At 37.4% G+C, this 25,832-nt stretch overlaps 1 protein-coding gene across 4 annotated transcripts in view; it reads left to right on the top strand.

The window, feature by feature from the left end:
- Positions 1-25,832, top strand: part of LOC120525764 (leucine-rich repeat and fibronectin type-III domain-containing protein 2-like) — a 904,115-nt gene that overhangs the window by 338,778 nt on the left and 539,505 nt on the right. The window lies entirely within an intron of this gene.

Genomic DNA, 25,832 nt, shown 5'->3' with positions numbered 1-25,832 from the left:
GGACAATATATGGTTAAATGAAAAACTTGTGTTACCATTTTTACACATAAGGAGAACACTTAGATATAAGGTTGCACAAAAAAGTTGTTTCATTGAAATTTTTCCATTCCAAGGTTACTCTATACATATGACAAGAAAAACAGTATTTCTCATGAAAAATTGTGTGAAGTAGGGATATTTCAATCAGGTTTTTTAATGCCAATACCAATCACCGATTTCATATTACTTGCTCGACCAATTCCGATTCCATTTTTTTTTCTTCATTACTTGAAGAAACTTTTTACTCTAGTCTACTACATAACCAAACAAATAGAAGTCTTATGCTCCATGTTAAAGTGTATTTTTATAATTAACCAATAGACCACAGTGTTACTGTAACTGTTCATTTTATATTAACAAAATGAAATTATGTAGGTTAATTGTTCAGTGACCATAAAATAATAAAATTTCCGTAAAATACATGCTTTAAGTAAAATAGTATGTGTACAAAAATATTTATGCATACATATGGCATCAAAGAAAATAAAATACTTCTCATAATTACAAGCTGTCATATTGTTTTGTTTTTTTTCTGTAATGTACCTATCTGAAACGAGGCCTATTTAAAAAAAGTAATTTTCACCATTTCTCTAACAACACACACACACACACACATACGAGTATGTGTGTGTATTCTCACACAATTAATTAAAATTGGCAAATAAACACCGCTTAAATGTAAATATACATGCACTTATGCATTGTGGTCTATGGCCGGCCTTTTATCCCGGCCAATACCCCCAGGCCGCCAGAGGGAGCCACCCCTACGACATGGAGATGCTTCAGATTCCAGCAGGGCATCATGGACTATGGAGTTTTCCAGTAAAGCTCTGCTGGATAACATCGGGACCACCAGGGGTCGCTCCAGGGAGAACCAGGGACTGCTATTTGCTCTACACCCCCAAAGTACTTCCGAGTCACATGAACGGAAGGAAAGGCATACTTCCAGGGTGAAAAAAAAGGACTTTTATCTGACCCGGAAGTGATAAGGAATTATGGACTGAAGGATGAGAAACACTTCCGGGTCAGGAACTGTATAATAACTTTGGGAATTCCCAGACGACAATCTGAGCTGGGTGGTAGGAGGGCAACGCGTTTGGTAGTGGAGGATTGATTACTGAATTATTATTGTGTTTATTAGTGAGTATAGTGTGGAGTGGAGGGTGCTTAGTGCACATAATTATTATAATAAAGAATTATTGCACTTTTACCTGTTGTTTGACGTGGTATCGGAGGGTTCAAGGGAGCGTTAGTGCCCTTACAGCTGCAGCATTTTAAATCATTAATTACAATACAGCTTTTTGCTGTTAAAAAATACATTTACTATATTTACAGTATACAGGTGTGTTTTTTTTCTTCAGTGTATATCACATTCGTAATTCTTGAGGTGCAATTATAAAATATGGACTACCATTTTAATTACTGTATGTAGTACTTGTTTCTTACCAATTCTTATACAGTATGACACACAGCAACATACAATAATCAAAGTAAAAATCTTTTTAAATTTCAAATTTGTCTTTATCTGTTCTTTTTCCAATTTAAAGTGTAAGCTGCTGCATTGTATTAAAACAAGCTCGCTGTCCAAAATTGACAAAATAAAGGTGTGAATTCCTTAAAGTCGCTTACTTGCCTTTTGTCTAGTAGCACAGGACGACTTCTTTGATTACTTTTTTCTAAGTATATTACTCCACTTTCTTTAACACTAGAATTACCAAAGCATCCAAAAAAACTTGTAAACCCGGCCCACCTTAAGTCCCTTCGCACCTCTTAGTCAGCATCTTTTTTCTTGTAAACGTGTCGATCAAGACAAGCAACAAGCATCCTGCTACCACATCCCCCCACTGCCACAAAAAGGGCAAGAAGTTCTCCCAGTTAAAGCCTTGATTATCTGGGAGTGAGGTACCTAGAGTTGTATATGGTAAATAATTTCATTTATGGTCCCTGTCTACAACAATCTATGTAAACACATCGTTAAAACAGAAACTTTTTTCATGTTTTAGTAATAAAAGACAAAATTTAGACATGAACTGTATAATGTGTGAAAGCTAAAGTCCAAATATCAAATAAACACTTTCACAAAAGGTGCAAGAGGAATAAGTAAGCTTCCGTGGCACTGCTGATTTATAATCCAGAGGTCGTCAGTTTAAATTTACCATTTTGAGTAGTGAGCTTTTTTTGCTTTTATTCTCTTAGTCACAATCACAGTTCAACACCCACCCTCGGCCCCAGATCTGACACTGTTAGTTTTTATCTGAAACTGGGAATAACTGTACATGTGAGTAGTATTTTGAGACAATGGAAATGGAAATTCTCTGATCTGGAGGGATAAAAGCTGACACACTAACACTGATGAATCTGCCTTCTTCCTACCTCATTGTCACTTTTTTTTCTTCAATTTTATTGAGTGTTCCTGCTCACAATGAATTAGTATGCACGTTATGGTCCATGCTGTCATGGATTGACAAAAAAACAGAGAAACAGGTATACAGTAGAACCTCGGTTCACGACCATAATTCGTTCCAAAACTCTGGTTGTAAACTGATTTGGTCGTGAACCGAAGCAATTTCCCCCATAAGATTGTATGCAAATACAATTAATCTGTTCCAGACCATACAAACTGTACGTACATATATACATTTTTTAAGTTTTTAAGCACAAATATAGTTAATTAAACCATAGAATGAACAGCGTAATAGTAAACTAAATGTAAAAACATTGAATAACACTGAGAAAACCTTGAACAACATTGAAAACTAACACAGCAATAGTTCACGCTACCAACCGCTGGCTAAAAGCACTTTTTTTAATGAGTTTTAAGCACAGGGAAAAAAATGAACATTTGAAAAAATCTGTAATTTAATAAAAAAAACAAGAAAAATAACATTGCAACAATGCACGCTACGAACTGATCGCAGGAAACAGAAGTGAAAACAAAATCAAGGCCAGTGCATTCTTTAACTGCCTTCCTACCTTAATGCGTCCAGCTCTCTCGCGCGCTGCCTTTGTGTCTGCATCTCGCGCTGCCTGTGTGTGTGTGTGTCGCGCTCTCTCACACTGCCTGTGTGTGTGTGTGTCGCGCTCTCTCACACTGCCTGTGTGTGTGCGCACACGCGCTGCCTGTGTGTCGTGCTCTCTTGTGCTGCCTGTGTGTGTGTGCACTCGCTGCCTGTGTGTGTGTGTGTGCGCGCGCTGCCTGTGTGTGTGTGTGTGTGTCGCGCTCTCTGCTCGCTGCACAGGAAATGCACAGGGAGAGACTGAACATGTACAAACTGAAAGGGAAACTGGCTTGTTCGTATACCGAGTGTGTGGTTGTGAACCAAGGCAAAAGTTTGGCAAACTTTTTGGTCGTAAACCGAGTTGTACGTGTACCGAGACGTTCGTGAACCAAGGTTCCACTGTATATGATATTTGGAATAATTCATTTTATGACCTGTATAGTACAACTAGTTAAAGTCCCAAAATGCATTGGAATGTTACAACATGTGTATATTTTATACATTTTTAATAAATAACAAAATGTTGATTTTGACAAAATTACAGTATGCAGACAAACAAACTTTGAAAAGCAAAGTTTTAACATCACTTTGTCAATAGTGTTTTTATATGAAGTTAGTAACTTAAAATTTGTCTGAAAATTAGATAGATTCATAATCATGGAAATTCTCCACTAACATGCTTTTAAACCTAATAGAAATTCTTAAAAAACATATTTATATACACAATACATTTTAATGCATTTGATTTATAAAATAACAATTCATAAATTAAAAATGAACTGAAAAAAAAAATTAAGGTAAATTTTGGGTTGACAGAAAGTATCAGCTTCCTTTTTCTATTAAATATTCACAATTCATGTTTACCAGAATAAAAGCAAAACTGCCATCAGGAGAACAGGTAAAGGTTTGTGCAGACAGTCACCATAGAGAAAGATCAGGAATGTTATGCAGTGTTTCTCAAACCCTGAATAGATGAACAACTGAGAACAACAGGCAGTGGACACTTTTAAATGCAAAGAAAAGGTTTGCCTGAACATTAAAATGTTTTTACCTTTAGGTTTTGTGCATTGTCAGGATATGCCTGCTGCCTACAAATCAAGACATTTCCAGCCTGCAACAGCTGAAACCAACTTATAGATGAGTGCTGCTTTTGAATTTTTGGGAGAGATTGAGCATAATGGGATGCTTTAAATTACACATTACAGAGTTGCCATTTTATTTACATACTTTTGTGCTTTCTGCCCATTTGTGTATAGTGTTTCCCCTTGCATTATGTAGATTGTTTGTCACATTTTCACATTTTTCATTTTTATTATTATCATTTGTAATATCTTTCCAGTAAATGATTCAGTAGTAAAATCATAATTCATGAGAGGCTACCATAATTAAATTATACATATACAGTAGACCCCCGCGAAGTCCCGGTTCAGAGTTCGCAGCCTCAGTCATTCATGGATTTTTCCTTAGAACCTAACTAATAATTGTTAGTGGAAACCACAAATATCCTCTGCAATTTTCATGACTTTTTTCATGGCAATACTGTACTGTAGAGAGAACAGTAAGCACCTGTAGAGAAAACTGCGGCTTGAGACGGTAAAAGTAGGCAATAGAATTTGAAACTGCAACTCCCAGCAGTCCCTACAGTGGTTCTGATTGGTCTTCTGCTGAGGGGGCTGGGGCTGTTGAGGTCAAAGGATGTCAGTGCGGCTTTTTAACAGGGGGCCGATGACCAAAAGCAAAAAAAAGTTTTTCTAATGTGTGTTTCAAGTTCCTGTCTGTTTGCCTTCTGTTGGGTTACCTGTCCTTATTCATTTTGTCCTGGATTGTTTTGTGCATCTGGATTGTCTGCCGTCTGCCTGTGTACATGAGGACTGTAAGTGGATTCATGGCCATCCTGAACCCGTCCACCCGTCTTCACCATTTCAGGAACTACCGGTAGGACTATCTGTACATTCCCATTCAACGTGCGGATCTCTGGACTATCTATTTTCATCATTACATTTCATCTGTTGCCATTTTTTCATTAACTTTTTCATGATTTACTGTGTGTGTTTTGTTTGTGCTTTGTTGTATTTAATGTGTAATTACTGTAAGGGGAACAGGGGTGGTATCGTTTTCTTATTTCATTTGTTTTCATTACATTCTTTATTTGCTGTTTGATTATCAGTTTGCTTTGTTTTTGTCTCTGTTTGTGAGTGCGGGCGGGTCGGGTCAAGGCTGGGTGCGTCCCTGGAATCTCCACCATAAAAATAAATAAATCACTGTCTTCTTGATGGTGTGAATCTTAGCAGCAGACCCTTGAGAGCAGGGGGGCTGAACGCACCCCTAGAAGACACAGATGCTCCTCAATAACCCTCTCTTAAAAAACGCTGATAGACTACCTTCACATTGCTCCCTTACTTGCTGGGCTTACTTGCGGCTACTCTGTTGTGTGATATGCTTCTCGCACGATGCTAACACTTACTTAAAAGCCTGAACAGCACCTTTCCTTTTTGGATGATTGCTTTGTTGCTTTCTCCTTCCCCAGCCATTCTCTGTTCCTGTTGGGGTTGTGCTCCCCTATGATGTTTGTCTATTCTTTAATCGATAACTAACTGCATACTGAGCTCCTTTTACTTCTGAACACTTCTAAAACATGTTTATTTGAAGTGTTTGAATAAAGTTCCTGTCTCAACAATCTCCTGTGTTTCTGTGCAATTCTGTGACCCAAGTGTGACACCCTGCAGTACTGCAGCCTCACTAAACTAGCCTGCAAGCATCAGCGCTTACCTCTGTGTGCTTACCTGCAGCCATTTCAAGTGCAGTTGGCTCTGTGATTTACTGAGTTTCATCCATGCCGTTAGTTGCACTTTGTACATATTGTTCCAGTAGTTTTTTAAATAGTTTTTACAGTTCATTAGCAGTGTGTAAAATGAGCAGTGTTAATGTGTTCCATTAAAATGTCACTTTTTCTTTATGAATTGTGACGTTTATTTTAAGTGCAGCAAAAAAGTATTTGGCATCCAGGGATGCATTAACCCCCAAATATGTGGCAGTTTAAGGGTTAAAGACCCAAAATGTCATTGAAACAAGCTGCACCGTCTAAGGATTCTGGCAATGAAAACACGCTTGCATGAATTACATTACATATAGCGGTAACATTGGTATCTTACATTCTAGCACTGCAGGAGACATAGCAGTACACTATACAGGTTTACCTTTACATTCTTTATTTTTAGGTAATGTATTAAAGCTGAGTTTGAAATTAAAGTGTTTTGGGGGCATATTTAGGGTTTAAACTATGAAAATAGGCATTTTTTAACCACATCCAAAATTAGTGGTTTTTCACAATTCGTGGGTGCTCTAGGATCGTAACCCCCGCCAATTTTGGGGGTGTACTGCATGTGCTTTTTATGTAATGGAAAAATTATTACCATTACTGCCTTACCTTAAATGTTTATAAATGTAGATTTATTGATGCAACCATTTGTCTTGCATGCTTTTGCTGATGCTCTGCAATTTTGATAACATACTGCACCTTGTGTAGAGATTCAGTTTTCAGATTTGTCAAGATAAAGTCTTCAAATGGTGAATTCAGTGGTTTAACATCTGCCTTTGTAAAGTACGTATGTGTCATTAAAGAAGCAAAATTATGCATCTGCCTCGATAGAATTTTACTTTATCTACAATGAAATGTTTTCATAACTAAATGTTATGCCGAAAGTGCTTTAACACTAGAATTACCTGAGCCTACGAGAAAACTCGTAAATCCGGCCCACATTAAATCTGTTCGCACCTCTCCGTCAACGTCTTTTGTCCTGTAAATGTGCCGATTAAGACAAGCAGCAAGCAGCCTGCTATTCCATCCCCCACCGATGCAGAACGTTCACAAAGTTCTCCCAGCTCATGCCTTGTTTGATTATCTGGGAGTGAACTGCTGGAGTTTTAAAGTGGAAATAATAGATCATTATTTGGAACATATGCATTTCATGTGTGTTCCGTTTCTACACTAATTTGTGCAAACACATTGTTAAAACAGAAGCTTTTTCATATTTTAGTAATAAATGTTACAAAATGTAGGCATAAACTATAGAATGTGTGAAGCTTGAAGTCCAAAGGTCAAATAAACACTTTCACAAAAGGTTCAAAAATGATACAACAGCTTCTGTGGCGTAACGGTAAGATTTGCCACTCTTCTAATCAAGAGTCCCTGGTTCATGTAAAAGTTACCTTTTTTTTCACTTTTATTCTCTCAGTCATGATCGTGATACATACTACCGTCCTAGGGATCTGATGCAGTTAGTTTTTATTTGAAACTGAGAATAACTGTAGATGTGAGTAGTGTTTTGAGGCAATGGAACTGGACATTCTCTTATTTGGAGGGATAAAATCTGATACACAAACGCTGGTGAATCTGCCTACTTCGTATCTCACCATCACTTTATTTTTATTAATTCAGTTTTACTGAGTGTTACTGCTCACGCAGAATTAGTATGACCCTTATGGTTTATGATGTCAAAAAAATCCCCCTCCAAAAAAACAGAGACATAGGTATATATGATATTTGGAATTATTCATTTTATGACCTTTTATGAGGTCAGTTCAGCACTATATGTAATCATCAAATTCAAATGTTAACAGTTCACACATGCGCAAGGACAGTTCTTCCTACATTTATGACATGTGCACCTGTTGCAATGCGCACACTTCTGTCTATGCTGTGGTTTCTGTTAAACACTGTCAGGGATGCCATGGGCGACGACCAGGCCGGGACGCCTTGAGGGACTGGAAGAGGGCGTGCGCCCACCTTGGATCACGTGGGGGCCGCCACCCTGGTTGCTTTGGGGACCATGGGTTGAGGGCTTGGAAACCCAACCCTGTAGGGGCCCATGGTCACCCTTGCCTTGGGAACCCTGGACCTCAGCACTTCCGCCACACCAGGAAGTGCTGGGGGGGGAAGAGAAGCAGGGACACCCGGAGTGCTTCAGGGAATACAGCCGGCATTTCCGCCACACGGGGGAGTGTCGGCGGGTGATTGCCGGGGAGCACCTGGAGCATATCCAGGTGAAGATAAAAGGGGCCGCTTCCCTTAATTCAAGGCTGGAGTCAGGTGGAAGCAGGACAAAGCAGGAGGAGCGAGAGTGGAGGCGGCCAGAAGAAAGGCAATGTGTGTGAGAGGCCTGGACTTTGGGGACTTGGGGTTTGTGTGTACTGAACTTTATTGAAAATAGTAGTGTAAATAAATGTGTGGTGGTGGAATCCAACATGTCTGCCTGTCTGTGCCCGGGTTCCGTTCACAACACCTAAAAGAAAGAGACAAGATATGTGACATTTTGAAGAAATCATTTTATGACCTGAATAGTACCAATCAGAAAACATCATCGCACTAATGCAATATTATTTGAAAACAAACAGTGTCAGATCAGGAGAGGCAGGGGTGTGGGGGTGTTGTTAGAGCGTGATTGTGATTGGGAGAATAAAACTGAAAAAAGCTAATTTTTACAAGTACCATCTCCGTGCTGAAAGAACCATCCTTCCTACATTTACGACGTATGTTCCTGTTGCAATGTGCACACTTTTCTCTATGCTGTGGTTTCTATCAGCTCGGATTATGAAGGCACACACAGGAGTGGAGGACCGACAGTGCCATCACAGCCTATTAATGGCAGGGACGTCTCACCAGTTTACACAAGACCCACTGCGACTGTCCCCAAATGGCGCTCATATCGTCAGCGAAGACACCTCTCTACACTTTATAAAAGAAAAAAGGCAACTTTCCTTTCTTTACACCTTTTTTCCTTTTATCCCAAACCAAAGCCTTTCTAACTTAACACTGCATGGGAAACAAAACTAATTTTCTTTAATTGCTGGTAATGCCGGTAAGGCACTTGACCAGAGGCAGAAATTTGGACGTTTACATAGAAAATGTAATTTCTATACCACAGCCGTCGTGTAGCACCTTTCAAAAGGGATCTACTACCGACAGATGGTCCATATACATTTTAGCTGCTGTTAGTACTACTTACTTGTTGTGTTACACCATCTTTAAAATGTAGTTTACCCGAAACCACTCCAGTAGTGCTCAATGTAGCTTTACTTCTTAAAACGTTAATGTTTTACTGTTTAATAACTTATAGACTACATTTTATTATTTTTCCCTTGCACTCAGTGACCAAAGCTATACACACACATATAGACACATACATATATATATACACATATATATACCTGTGTGTATGTTTGTATGTATGTGTATATATATATATACATACACACACACCAATCTACATTATATATATATACACACACACACACACACACCAATCTACATTATATATATACACACACACACACACACATATATATAATTTGTGTGTGTGTATGTATGTATGTGTGTGTATATATGATGTAGATAGGTATGTATATATATATATGTGTATATGTAGATATGTATATAGATATGAAGATATGTATGTGTGTATATAGCAATCCAAGCTGTGAGAAAACAGTAAAAAGGAGGCGTGTCAGACGTCGTGGTACATTTTCTGATGCAGCTAGATGAAAACAACTTCATGACGCTGCCGCCAAATACACAAAACAATTACTTTGACAATCATGTTACGTTATTTTTAAAATGTTTCCTTTTCTTTTTCATAACTTCTTTAACACACGACTTTGCTGCGAAGCGCGGGTATTTTGCTATATATATATATATATATATATATATATATTGTGGACTTGGCCCGGACACAGACAGGCGGACATGTTGTTTTTCAACCACCACACGTTTATTTACAATATTTACAATTATTTCACTGGTCACACAGACCCAAATAATGGTCACTAAGACCCAGTTCAGTGCACAATACACTCCAACACACACAGTCCTGGCCACAAATGCCTCTCTTCGGGCCACCTCCACACCTCCTCTGTGCTTCATCCTGCTTCCTCCTGACTCCAGCCCTGAATGAATGGAGACGACCCCTTTTATACAGTTCCCGGATGAGCACCAGGTGTTCCCGGCATTCCTCCCTTGGCCACGCCCCAGCGTGGCGGAAGTGCCGGCTGTCCTCCCGGCAGCTCTCTGGGTGTCTCCCAAAGTCTTCCCCCCAGCACTTCCTGGTGTGGCGGAAGTGCTGGGGCAACAGGTCCCCAAGGCATTGGGGCGCCTCCTGGCGGTGACCACGGGCCCCTACAGGGTAGGGCTTCCATGCCCTCAACCCGTGGCCCCCAGAGCAACCAGGTAGGCGGCCCCCAAGTGATCCAGGGTGGGCTTTGACCCTCTTTTAAAATATTTCCTTTTCTTTTTCATAACATCTTTAACACACTACTTCTCCACTGCGAAGCGCGGGTATGTATGGTGTTCGCGTCAATCCCCCGTATATATGGTGTTAACGTCAATACCTCGACTCAATACAATTTAGAACCAATGGGACTCTGCCTCTGTAGTTAGAACATAACATGGCAAACGCGGACGCAGTATTGCATGATTGGCTAAGAATGTTTGAATGCTTCAGTGACGCCGCTGGACAGCCGAGTATAGTAAGCCAGTGTTGGTTCGAGTAGATAACAGTAAGTTCGGTTGGTTTTTGGAACGTTGGTTTGGTGGGGCGTACTTTCCAGGACTAACATCGTCGACTGACTTAAACCCTTCAACAGCTCCAGAACCGTAAGTAATGTAGAATGTATCGCCATTTGCTTGGTACGTCGAAATCTATCTTTGGGCAGTTCGGTTTTGGCATCCGTCCTTCTGACATCTTTTGGCAAACTGAGTAATGACGGCTGGGTATTAACAACGGTCATTGTTTAAATTTTAGCCGATCTCAGATCTAAAATGACCACACCAACATAATTATTACTCCGACTTTGATTAGAGTCGTAAAATACGGTTTGTTTTGAAAATCTGTTTGCCGGAAAAAATCAAATGAGGTGCGCCGAAGAGCTGAGTTCACGTCTTGCAGCCCCGTTAAAACAGGAAGCTCTTAATTACTTCGGCCGAAAAGGTCTATTTTAAGCAGAAATCAGTGCCATGATAACAAAATCATTTCAAGGACTTAAAAAAGGAAATAATTCTTTGCAGAGAAAGTATAGATTTCACAAACGTAGAATTTGTAGCCTGATTCGATCGGGCTCCCAGTTCCTAGTATATATATATATATATATTTGAAAAAATACAGTATATCTTCTTATATTATACGCTACCATGACTGTCCATTTGTCTGTCCAGGATTTTAAATCATCAGTACCTCGCAAACCATTTGACCTATTAACTTGAAAATTAGTTTACATATACTACGCGATGTCTACTATTTGCTTATTTTATTGTAGAATCAACTCTTGGCAGTGGCCAGCAGGTTGGCCTTGTGGCACATGCCTACGGGTGTCGTTCTCATCCCTACCACCTTTGCCATCACTTCCCCTACCTCTTCATATTTTAAGTCATTCAAAATGTACTAAGCAATTGCAACACAAACACTGACATAATCAGTTTTAACGCAAAGAGATGCTGACGAAAGAAAGCAGCAAGCGCATCAACCTCTGAGCAAATGAATGCTCAAGTCAAGTGTATTCATTGCACATTATCGTACAGTGCGCCGTTACTGGTATGTATATTTATTTATTTTATTTTTAATGATCTTTTGCTACACTGAACAATATGCTCAGGGCCATGTGTTAGGTTTTATGTATGCATAAACTCATACATTTATGGGTTCAACCTTACACGTGTTTGATCCACACAGTCTCTGCTTAGCTTGTTACAGTTCTCACCTTTGGATTTGTGTTGATATATGTGAAGGATGATATTCTCTTTGCTCTTGTCTAGTGATTAGGCATCCTTAGGCATATTTGCTTTGAATTAATAATGCTGTGGATAGGTAGGAAGGTAGATAGGTAGGTAGGTATATATGAAGGTAGGAAGGTTGGTAGACTTTATCATTCCATAGGAAAATTTGTTTGCAACAGGATAGTACAAAAAATATTGAGACACAGATACAAGAAAATATGCCAAGACATAATAGCTGAAAACCAGTGTCATCTTAAGTACACACACTCAAGATTATTACCTTTAACAGCACACTAAAAATAATTAAGACTTCAGCATTGAGTAGGATCCCTACAAGTAACAGAATTCAATATACTTATACACAATATCTGTGTAATTGTATGCAGCAAGAGTCCTTTTATAATCTGTTACCATCTAGTCATTGTTATTTACTCTATTGAGCCTGTTATGTATCTAAATAAAGAACACTTCTTTCTGGAACCTTCATGTCGATTGGTCTTTTGGGCACCAAAAATGATTTCCTTATAACTCTAAAGAACCACTCAGGCCTCTTTATTTTTAAGAGTTGGTCTTTACCCTCAGAAACCTAAGTCTGCAGCCTGATGGCAACAGCTGAAATTTAAAAAAAAAGAGGAAAGCTACTCTCTGACAGAATAACCTGTTTGTAGTACAGTTTAGAGACAGGGGTCTGCTGCAAAACGTTCCTGCTAGTGTTTACAATGTTCTTAAAATGGTTTATATTCCTAATACTGAGGTTGTCAAACTAACATAAAAGCAAATGTAAGAATAGATTTAATAAAGGACTTATTAAAAAGTGTCATTATGGTTTTGTCCACTTTAAAACTATTGAGTTTCTGAATAAAGATACGGTCAAAGTTTAGTCTGTTATCAATGATTGTCCCCAGATATATGCAGTGCTCTACCATCTCCACTGTCTCCCCTTAAGTTAAAGCTGAGACAGAGAGAGGCGGGGGGTGCCTGAGATCTACAACCATACCCTTAGTCTTAGAGATTTAACAGGTCTATGGCTGTCCTTCTTATGTTGTTGAAGACTCACAATGACAGAGTCATCTGCAGACCTCAGGATATGTCTGTCCTTGTATGCAATCCTGCAGTCATTTTTATTTAAGATGAACAAAAGAGCTGCTAGGCGTCAGCCTTGTTGGGTACAGATTGATATATTTAGGTTATCAGAAAAACAGCCATTAACATTCACTCTTTGTGTTGTTAGTAAAAAAGCCCAGAATCCATCTCACTAAGTTAGGATCCAAACAGAATTGATAAATCAGTTTATCCACAAAAAATTGCAGCTGGATTGCATTAAAAGCTGATCAAAATAATCTATAAATGAGAACTCTAATAACACTGTTATTTGTACTGTAATTATGCTTTAAACCAACACCCCAAATTCTGGACCTTGTTGTTTAAAACTTCTGATGCTCTCCTTATCCATATCCAGCAGACACCAATATTGAAGCAGCATTCAAATGGAAAGGATATAACAGGGGTGGCCAACTCTGTTCCTGGACAGCCGCAATGGCTGCAGGTTTTGTTTTAATACAGTTGCTTAATTAGAAGCCAATCCTCACCGATAACAGATCTTATATAATTTTATGGTTTGTTACTGTTTTAACTCCACTATGTTAGTTCATTCTTAAATCACAGATTTTGTTTTCCTTTCTAATGAGGCATGTATCATCTAAATGATCTGATGCCTAAAACAGATGAGTAATTTTCAGTTCTTCACTTTTTGTTCAGTTTCCTTCTGAGTACTTAATTAAACCAAATAGCGAATGATGACTACACATGGGTGGAAATGGAGACAAGTTAGATGTACAGGGTGGTCCAGATCTAATTATGCAGATCCAGATCGTCTGGATGACTTTGATTTATGCGGGGACGATTCCAGTTTGGCACAAAGACGATTCTTCATTTCATCAGTTCGCACACTTCTTGATGGTCCGGGATTTTTCGGGTGATTTTCTATGCAATAAACTTAATTAGTTATAGTGTAATGAAAATTGCATAATTAGATTTGGACCACCCTATAGAACTGCTGGTTCCTTTGTCATTTCAATGTTACAAGCTAGATGTAGAACTGCTGGGGATTCTTTTTTCATTTCAATGGTATTGCTAATAAGATGCAGTTTAATTAATGAACACAGCTAAGACTAAAATAAGCAATTAAGGGTTCAAAACCTTAACAAGTGAGACAACTTAAATGAAGCAGAAAAATGTCACTTGAGCAATAAGTGCTTCTTCAGCAATGAATGATTCTCATGAAGCGATTGGTTAGAACAAAAACATGAAGCTGTTGCTCAGCCCTGATTTAAAAGGTTTGAGTCTTAAATAGCAAATAAATTCAATGAAGTTAATTAATGGGAAAAAAAAACTATTCACTAATTAGGAAAAGAGTTAGAATGAAAACTTGTCTCTCCAGGATCCGAGATGCCCACCCCTGGGATATAAGGCACTTGTCTGGAGGAAACTAAGCTTCTTGCTTCTTTCAGGACCAGTAAAATTGTGGTAACATATATCTGAAAAGCTTTGATTTGTAATTGATTCTGTAGGTAATTTTCTTCTCTGTTGAAATGTCTTAAGTTCATCTTTGTCATTCAAGTACAGTAAATCAGGCAAAATGACGATTAAATATAGGTAGAACAAATACAAGACTTATGTGTAAAATAGGTCTACAAAAGCACAATCTATGATGAATACAGTATGCATACAGTAAATTAAGAATGAGTTCACATACAGACACTATACGTCATACTATACACACAGGACTTGATGTTCCCATAAGATATTTTTTCCATCATCTTTGTGATAGTAACAGCTTATCTGCACCAAGTCTGACAAAGTTTTTTTACATTAAAGTATCATTAAGTATTGAACAAGTAATTAGCAACATACCTTTGCAGTTACAGTACAATTGGGAGTCATGTTCATTTTTAATCTGGAGGCGTGTTCACCTAAATTATATGTAGCCATCGTTATGTACTCGTTAAATAACATCTCAGGTGCCTAAATTAAAACTATTTTTTAATTAAACTTATGGTTTTTGAATTGATTCTTTTAGTTCAAGAATACCCAGAAGTCTTTGTCTTACTTTTCAATACACATATATAAAGATAGGCACTGTTTTTAAAGTACTCGGGAGTCTTATCTGTTACCTTATTTCATTTTCCTACTTCATTTAATTAATTTACTTGTTAACATTTTGCTTCTTTATTTCTTTCTGACATTTTCATTTTTTAGTGACAGACAATAAATTCTCAGATGCAGGCATAAAAGCATGTCTTTCCTAAAGGGGAACATGTAATTTTGTACTCTCTCTCTGCACAAGGTTTGTGTTTTTACATTTTTACAAAAGATGAAGTCTAATCTTTATAGCTAAAATTCTTACTGTGCTACAGCTGGCAGTGTAAAAGAAGAAACAATAAAAACAACAAATTTAATTCAGCATGCATCAGCCTCTGGCTAAGCTGTTGATTGGAATGAAATTAGCAGTTATAGGCAAAACGTTAAAAATAAAAAGTTTGGTGTTATTCCAGATGGATGGAGAAGGACAAACAAACTGTGATTGCCTTCCCTACATTATTGGCACGCAGACTTATTTTGCTAAACTGGAAGAATCCTATCTGATGTTTTATACTATTTGAAATTGGAAAAATTCAGATTCTCAGTTAGAGGATCTGTGCAGAACTTTTTCAAAACCTGGCAGGATCTAATCAATAATATTTTAGAATAAGCTTTTAAAGCACTGAGGAAATAGATTCTTTTCTCATTTCTTTTTCTTCTCCATTTATTGTTTATCTGCCTATTAAACTCATTAATTTATGTATTTTTACAAGCTTTGGCCTTTCTCAGGGGTGGGGGTTGATTTGTTTTCAATCCTATTTTTTGTAAAAATTGATCTGTCTGTATGAAATGATTACAATAAAATCAATAAAATAAAATAAAAATAAAAAGGAAAACTCAGTTGGATCTATAGCATAACCTATTTTTATAATTACTTCATTTAACGGCAGTTGTGCAAGTTCATATTTTTTTCTGAACTCATCCAACATTTTTAAACAAAAAATATTGTAATAGTTTTTAATGATTAAATCAACTTTTAGTGATTCGTACAAAATATAAACATCCCTTTGGTTTGTTTAGCAGAAAAACATATACTCAGTCATGGTCTATACTGGCCAAAGATTAAAATAAATACATGTCAAGTGTTTGGGAATGTGAGTAGAAAACTAGAATACCTGCGAGAAAAGTGTTGCTCTCTCCAGGAGAGTATGCAGCTGCACACAGATGATGATCAATCTTTTTATGTAAATAACTGCAGCACCACAATTCCCCACGTAAAAGGAATAATTGGAGCTTATAATTTGTCTCTGTATAAGTTTAGAAGTCAGCCCTGCAATGGCCCAGGGCCTCTTCCTGCCTAGAACCTAGGCTTCCAAGAAAGGCTCTAACTCACACTTCTCCCATTATGACCTTGAATTGTGTTCACTTGATTTGAGAATGTTGTTGCATAAAAATGACATGTCTAAATATCACATAATGAATGTTCAGTAGATGGAAAGTTGAAAAGTTAAACCATTAAATAAGAGCAGGATCTGAATATGTGACTCTATTTCCTTCCTGTATAATTAAATAATATCAAGAAGGACAGCAGTTTCTAAAGATTAACATGTTTCTTTTACAAGATTACATTGTTGAAGAAATGAAGACATTTTTATATGAATGAATTACAAAATTATTAATAAGCAGTGATAATCTGCATGCAGGTTTTCTTTACAATGCATCTCTTCGTCAGACAATAATTCCAACTTTGAATAGTTTTGGTTTGATCAGACAGTTTATTTTCTTGTGTCAGTGTACATTTGTCATTTAGTTAAATATGTTGCTATTTGCAATCCCAGGCAACCAATAAATAATAGTTTCATAGACAGAGAGAGCTAATATTCCATCTAGAGTTAGTTTTGCCTTATGTTCTCCTCTCCTGGTATCAGCCCTCCTCCCCCCTGAATATTAGGTAAGTTTATTCGATAGCAGACAGAAAGAAACATTGATCTACTGCACCGAAGAAAATATGTAATGTGTATCTCAAATTCAAAACATTTGGTTAAAAAGACAACAAAGTAGCCAAAAAGAGCATTTTAGGAAGTAACATTTTTTCAATAAGGTCACCCTTGCAGTTTCCTTTAGAACTACACGGTATAGCTTGTTCATCCTACCATCACTGTATGCTCTTATGCCAGCCATAATAATCTATGCTTTCAATTGAACCTGTGTCTCTGAGGTTACTTTCTGCACTTTATCTGTCTATACGTTCATGGATCCAAAAATGCTGAACTGTTTTTGATTGATTGCAGCATTAAAATCAGAACTGAGAAATCAAGCCTTTGTAGACAAATTATTATATTTTATGTCTAAAGGCTATCCAAACATCAAAGTCTGGAATTCAGTATTAAGGGCTAGATATCTTAAGTCAATGAAGAAAAGAACAACATGAAATAATTATTTCAGAAAACATGCTCAAATCAAAGCAACACCCCCTGCCAATGCACTTCATCACATACTGAAAGCAATCAGTAATTGGATGTCATGTAGCAGAGGACTTTTTTCAAGCCTGCAGAGCCAGGGCATGAGAAAATAAAATTAGCTGACTTAAAAGATATGATTTTACATATTAACATTTCACATAAATAATTACTTGAAGAATTTTGCACTAGCTGTGTTTTATCTTGGTAGAGTAATATATATTGCTCTACTGTCCCCTATTGTATTATTAATATGTAGCCTTAGAATACCTAATCTCACAGACTTACCACTGTATATAACTATCCCCACCTTCCCTTCTATATCTATAACCTCAGGCAATTAGATGTAGTAAAAAGACAAGCAGGAGTTAAGTTACACATAAAATAATGTATTACTGATAATATTCATAAATAATAACAACATTTGAATATTGGCAGCCATACAACCTGATAAAATGGTGATGTGTAATTCAGGTGGCACACAGACTTGTAGTTACTTAAAATGTCTCTAGTTAAGGCATCATTGGTGCTCAGCTTTCAGCCACATGTCTGTTCAATATGGCTGCTGAGCTGTGCTCTTCATTGTGTTGTCTTCATCATCACAGGTTAGCAAGAGAGATGTTTCTTCCATCATATGTTGGTCAGAGAGAGATGCTTCTTCATCATATGTGGGTCAGAGAGAGAGAATCTGGTTGAGCAAGCAAATTTATAGGTTTTCCGTCCAACTCCCTACAGCGAATAGGATATCATGGTACTTGAAGGCCTCTGAGAATAGCCAATTCCAAACAGCCATACCGTAGACCAATGGGTGAAATAGAACATCTTATCTTCTGCAACCAAGACCATATATTACACTAACCTGGCTTTGTGTGGGGGATGGGGGAAAAGACTTTAGCAAAGAAATGCTCATCAAACTGGTTTAAGACACATCCCCCAAATCCTGTCGTAAAATTACAAAGAAAAGTCGTAAACATGGGGGGGATAAACAAGAATGCCTCTCACCAAGGTACCACTAAATTACATTGGTTTGCCTAAATTATAAATAAAGACATACAAAACATTTATCAAGTTATATGTAAAATCTCACATCACAACAAACTGGATCACGGGTTTCTGAGCCTTCAGACCAGAAATTTTATAATCTTTTTTATTTCAATAGGTCAGATATTTTTAAGATCTGTTTATGACCATCCATGCAGTGCAAGAGCAGGCATTCTTAACACTATATTCTTTGTATAATACCTGCATGTTTAATGAGCTACAATATGACTCTCTGTAACTTTGGTCATATTATATCATTAGCATTATGAAGCTGCTGCATCAAAAGACTCAGTGAGGAGCTCTGCTCACAACAGTCTATGTGAAGGGGCAGAATATATTCAGGAAGGACATGGGGCAGGTGTGTGTTTGAGTCACATAGACATCACACTAGAACTCAGCTCTTTACACATTCCATGATATTGCACATGTGGCAGCATTACTGGATGCTTGTTTACATGAATGTTTGATCCCAGGAAAAGTCAGAATTTACAACATACAATTATGATTCATGTTTGAAGCTGTGTAATTTGCATTATGTTCTCTTTTCAGTATTGCTTGTAACATTCTGTTTATTCAGGTGTATTTTTGTTATTAATACTTGTTCTGTGTATTTATATTTGATATTTATGTATTTTTAATTTATTTTTAGTTGTCATTGCTTTGTTTAGAAATTTGTGACTGCTGTGTTGTTCAAAGCTGTGCTGTATTGTTGTTATATGATGATTCACTGTTCACTAGTAACAAGTGGTCTTCATTGTGCTGTAATATGTCCATCCATCCATCCATTTTTCAACCCGCTGAATCCGAACACAGGGTCACGGGGGTCTGCTGGAGCCAATCCCAGCCAACACAGGGCACAAGGCAGGGACCAATCCTGGGCTGGGTGCCAACCCACCGCAGGGCGGTAATATGTGATAACCATAAATTTAATTAAACAGAATATTCTATTCTTTATACTGTATTTGCATACCATCTTTAAGACCATTTAAGTACATTTTTAAGCTTTCTGAAAGTAATCTTTGTTCATATGTAATTTAAAAGCTGATTGATCTGCAATGGAAGAGTGAACTGTTATTCAGTTTCTGTGCTAGTCCTAGATAGTCAGTTTCAAGCCTCATGTTAAAATACATGGCTACCTGTAAGTTTACCTGGTTCCAGAGCACCTTGGGCCAAAGGTGAACATATAACTTAATAGGTGTGTCATCTAGTTTTGACTTGGTATGTTCTAGACATTCAGGTAATGAGAAGTGATAAGTTATCACCTGTCAGTTAGCAGTGAAATTGGCTAAGGATGATTTGGAAAAATCAAACTGGTAGCGAGAATGTGCTGGCAAACAAAACATTGCAGGTGCTTAAGTTAAGGGATGAATTCAACTCACAGCTCTGAAAGACCATTCCATGTATCTAATTAGATATCAGTGATATGGTGTTGGAATATATTTTATTTAAAACCTTAGTACTAGAGGCAGCTAGTAGTCGGTAACTCTTAGGCCGGAGTTATACTTCACGCGACGCATGCTGCAGCAGACGCTCCTGCTACGCAAGCATTGTAGTGTTCATACTTGCGCACGTACTTTACGTAAATCTGGAGGAATCCACCAGGTGGCAGTGCGAGATATTATCACGATGAGAACATGTTTGTGTTCTCTGTGTTGTGAATTGCCTAGAAAACCTATTAAATTCTGATGACACTTTACCGCAATATCTCTGAAAAGGATGTTTATTGATTAAATCCATCAATCCAGGGATGTGTCTATTCCAGGAAGCATTGGGCATGAGTGAGAAACAGTCCCTTGACGAGGCCTCAGCTCATCGCAAGGTGAATACAAGCACACACATACACTAGCGTCATTTTAGCGGCACCAAATCCCCAAATCTGCATATAAGGAAACTGGAGCACAATGTGGAATACACGCAGGAAATACCAGCAACATAACTCCCTGCAAGACAGCAGTGCTACCGCTCCGCTACCGTGACACGCCCATGTGTGTAATTATTCCCCCATGTGTGTAATTAACAGTATTCATTATTTAAACGAAATTATATGTAAAATGTAACATACACACTTTAATGCATTTCATCATGAAAGTGATATCAAGTCTAAATCTAAAGATTCTAAATGTGCAGAGAGTTGGAATATCGTACATTTAATTTGTTCTGTGTGGCGATCTATTGCTGCTTTCCGCTGCTGAAGCAAAATGCCGACATACAGATGCATTCGTGGTGCTTTTATATTCAAGCGTCGCATATTCCCGATCGTAATGACACGATACATTTTAAAAGTCTCACATACCATCTTTTGTGCCGTCTATTTTTTTTTGCAACTTCACATCGGCAACATAATGTATAGCGCTGTATTTGAGCCACTGAGAAAAAAATAAAAGACACGGTGAAAACGTGTATGTGATTAAAGTGGAAATTTTGGCTTTAATCTCGAAATGTCCACTTTAACCTCGTAGTTTACTTTATTATTGAAGCAGACCATCGTAAATGTCATCCCAGTTTTTAATCGCTACGAGCTTCTTGGACCTGACAGCAGGTAAAGTAAAAAAATAAAAAATAAACGGCACAAAAGATGGCATGTGAGACTTTTAAAATGTATCGTGTCATTACAATCGGGAATATGCAACGCTTGAATATAAAAGCACCACGAATGCATCTGTATGTCGGCATTTTGCTTCGACACTTTGAACCATTCATCAAACAGCAAAGAGCGCACATCGACCCCCGAAGGATCTCCATAGAGGCTTGCTGTCACATGTAGATAGTAAACAGAGACTCTGACGTCACATTCCGACTTTTAGCACACTGCGCCCCCCGACTTTTTGCTGGTACTGCAACTCGCGCAGGCGTCGCGTTAATTTCTGAGGACCTGCTCAGAGGACGCGTGAAATGAATGCTGGGAATGCGTGGCAGCCATGATGCGGGGGCGTACGCGTTCTGAGCGTGAAGTATAAATGAGCCCTTACATGAGACACTCCAGGATCTGTTAGAGGATGTGAGTGGCAAGAGAGGCTATCAAGCTGAACAAAGATGCATTCCATATAATTTTACCATTATGATGTTTGGGTTTGATTGAGATTTACCTGCAAACCATGTGGGTGACAGCAGCAGTAATGCTTCATTTTAAATGAGTGTCATTTCCAAAAAGGATTGCCATTAAGACTGACTGCAATTTTTTAAAGGAGACTTAATTCTGGGTAAAAATATCAGATACTCTGTTTCGAAAGTAGAAAATTTCAAAAGTTAAGAATTCAGTCATTACAGATTATTGAATTACCAATGAGAACACGTTTTTTTTTTTTAACATCAACATAAAGGCTTCCCAGTTGTAAGTATCTAGTGTTAGCTTGTGCTGATGGCCTGGATACGTGAGCCCTTAACATCTATCTGACTATTCTCTAATTACTGAGTGGCCGGTAGTTTTGTTGCTTGCTCATACAGATTGCAGATTACAATGGCAGCCAAAAGAACTAGGCCCTAAATAAGAAATATTTAATGATATACAAGCAAAACAAATTTTTATAGCCCAAAATATACGGGTACTTTTTAATTTACATGTGAAAGGAGGTTCACATAGCTTGCATCAAAGAACTTATCCATTAGGAAACTATGGGTGAAATGTTATACATTCATCAACTGCAATTAGCATTACACCATGACATACTGTATCTAAGGCTTTGAAACCTCTTTCAAGTGAGTAGATGAATGTTCTGTAGAGATATTCTGTGTTTTTTTCACCATTGTAGGTATGAAGGACCTTAAATCAATATTTGGATGTATAATATTAAACTCATGTACAGTAGTGCTTAGGGAGGCTTGGCATTGCTGACACTATGGATTCTTGCAATTCAAGCAACACACTATGCTAGCGACCACTTCCAATGGCACACAAACTCTTCAAAATGCCTGGATGGTTTTCTGTTCCACTGCTGTTGTGTGGCAAGCATGGAGGGCACAGCAGCAGGATCTGAACATTGCTTCTGGGCAGACAAAACTCCTTGTATAAAGCAGCAGAGGTAGTGGTATTTGGCTGTCTTCTTTCTGCACCTGATGCCTCAGGAATAATATTTTAAACAGAAGAAACAAAAAGCAAGGCAGTCAAACCAAACATGCAAAAAATGGGATATCAAGCTGCTATTTGTAAAGCCCGAAACAGAAAAGAAAAGTCAAAATGTCATTGTCTAAAGTTTAGTAGCAAAATAATTATTTAAAAATAAAGGAATAGTGAGGAATCTGTTCTTAGATTTTTATCCACAAACTGGGATACTATAATGGCCATCAAGATGAGCTTTTAACCCATCATGGATTAACCCCTGGAGGTTGTGACCTTTAAAGCCACACCCCTGGCAACCAGGACCCGCATCATGAGAACTGGATTTACAAAATAAAGTTTATATAATAAAATAAATTAGATAAAAAGAGTCTTCACATTTAAAACCCCTAAATTGAAAAAAACATGGGTAAATAACATAAATTAGAGGCAAAAAACAGATTAAAAACAAAAACAGTTTTTAAGTCCTGGATCTCAGCATCAACAATTCAGCAGAGTAAATTCATTTTCGGATGCTTATGGCACTTAGTGCTTTGCAGAGTAAGACCTTAGGCCTTCAACTTATCCCACTAATGACACCAATGTAGCATTATGTGGTGCTTGCCAGTGGCAACCCAATGGATTTTTGCTAATTTCATTGCTGTGTTAGGTAGCTCACTTTCCTTAGATTGATGGCATAAGTTACAATACAATACAATACAATTTATTTTTGTATAGCCTAAAATCACACAAGGACTGCCGCAATGAGCTTTAACAGGCCCTGCCTCTTGACAGCCCCCCAGCCTTGACTCTCTAAGAAGACAAGGAACAACTCCCAAAAAAAACCCCATTAGGGAAAAAATGGAAGAAACCTCGGGAAACTCAGTTCAAAGAGAAACCCCTTTCCAGGTAGGTTGGACATGCAGTGGGTGTCAAAAAGAAGGGGGTCAATACAATACAATACAATACACAGAACAGAACAAATCCTCAATACAGTATAAAAAAAAATTTAGAAGTACGTAGCAGAATTTAACAGTGGATGACAGTACAAAATATGATTTGGATTTGTTTAGAGTCCTGGAGACCTCATCCATCAAGCTGCCTCCCCCATTTGGCCATTCCACAGCTGAAACTCTTTTCTACAGGACATGAACAAGCCCATCTAGGACAAAACCTATATACATTCTTTTTTTTTGGACAGTTCTGTATCTTATAAAGAGCACTGCAACTGTGTACAGTATATTTGTGGTTAATATCATATCACTTTTGTCTTGTCATCATAAATCCTTCCAACTGAAACCTGAAAAAGTTTAGATGATATGGAGAATGCAAATAATGAAAAAAGCAGTGATTCTTAAATTTGCTTTGACTTTTATTTCATTGCAGACAGTATGAAACGAGGATAGTTCATGTTTTGTCTACTCAAATTCACTTCATTTGTTAATATACATCCATCCATTGGGATCGGGACAAATGTGGGTCAGTAAGGAGGTAAAAAATTAAATAATGATGTGATTTCAAACATGTGATATCAATAGGTGATTGTAATCATGATTTGGTACAAAATCACCCTTTTCACCATTTTGCCCCAAACATCTCTGATCGTTGCTAGTTTGTCTGTACAGATTTTAGGTCTCGGTTATCAAGTTTCAGGCAAAAGTGTGAAAAGTCTCCTCAGATATTGGGGCACAAAAAATCAGCTTTCCAGGTTCATCATCACAAAGTGTGAAAGCAGCCTCTTCTCTGGAACTGTAGACATCCGCCAAAATCAGCTGGTCAATTAAGGCATGGATGTTGCTTGAAACCCATCCTCTTCCAGCCTTCTCCATACTTGAATACACAGTAAAATTTGGTTATCTCCAGGACATTTTTTTCAGTGGTGGGTGAGAAGAAGAGTTTTAATGTTGAGGCAATGTCTTATGTACTGAAAATTGTTAATAAAATTGGCTGTGTTTTGGTCCTCATATTTCAATTTGCCATCCTTCCTGTTTGGAAGGAAAACAAATGAGCTACACCACTTTACAAAGGTGCATACTCATTTTTCACTAGCCTAGATTGGGAAGGTAGATTAGTTTTATTTTGTGCTGTAGCCTTTTTAGTTTCAGTTTTTGTATGGTCAGAAACCCTAAGCATTAATGCCGCTTTGGATCTGGTCATTCAGACTATTGTTTTTGTTGTTATCCTATTGTCTTCTTTTCATTGTTGAGAATGACTTGAAAAATTCTGCATATTTAGTGAAAATCGTCAGAGACCGAAGAACATGAAGAGTTTGTATCAGTCCAATATACATGAGTCCAACATGCCCAACACTAGGTTAAAAAGTTTAATTACCAGAGATTTAATAATTGATAGTAATGTTTATAATGCAAGGAAGAAATTATGAACAACAGCAATTAATTATTTATTTTTTGTTTTTAGAATTTAACATATAATGAAATATTATAAGCAAGTTCTAATCTAAAAAGCAAAAGCAGACAAATCAATGTCAATACAGTATATATTGACAATAGTTTCTCATCTATCATGTGCAAGTCAGGTTCTGCTTCATATGCAATAGAAGTTTCCTCACATCACTTCCACTCTATAAAAAGGGAATGTGATGTATCATTTCATGTTTGAGACTGTTCATTAAAAATGGAAAATATAGGTTGAATAAAAAACCTGATAATTATAAAAAGAATAAGGACATGACAAAGAGGTAGTAAGAAAGAGAAATATGCTAAAATTTTCCAGGTCTGAATATTTATCTCTTAGTATTTTAAGTATTGAATTTTGCTTTGCCTCAAGCCAATGAACTTGACTCGCCTCTTAATGTTCATAATGCTAATTGCTTCTCATGCTAGGAAGATTTACATTTTGACTACTGTAGGTTTGTTCAAACTGTTGCTTCAATCATTATCTTTTTGCAAAATTCTCTTTACCCCCATATTTTTTGGTAAAACTATGAACACTAACCTAATGTCAGAATTAAAGGGCTTTTAGTGTAAAACTTTCAAAATGTTTGTATATTGTATTTAAGTATAAAATGCAACATGGTTCATAAAAGTCATCAGTGATATGAGGAAAACAGCGTATAAGTTCTTATCTGTCCTTGTAGTGATCAGGTGAGACCACTTGAGAGCACTGAAATCACTAAAAAGCTTAAACAATCTTGTAATTAAACACAAGCAGTGATTCACTCATGGTGACAACACCAGTGACTAACGAATGACAGCATTTCATTAACTGCACTCCTTAAATGTGATGGGCATTCAATGTAAATATCAATTCAAGTTGTTCTGAGAAATAAATTGAACACTAGCCGATAACAAGATCTGTTCTTGCTCCCGAAGCCAATACATTGTCCCACCACTAATCCTTCTGGAATAATTTAAATTATAATCCAAAGCTAACAACAGTGTTTTGAACTGCTTATT

Source organism: Polypterus senegalus, chromosome 3 (genome assembly GCF_016835505.1).
Source record: "Polypterus senegalus isolate Bchr_013 chromosome 3, ASM1683550v1, whole genome shotgun sequence".
Taxonomy (NCBI): Eukaryota; Metazoa; Chordata; class Cladistia; order Polypteriformes; family Polypteridae; genus Polypterus; species Polypterus senegalus.
This window is presented reverse-complemented; position numbering and strand designations above follow the sequence as displayed.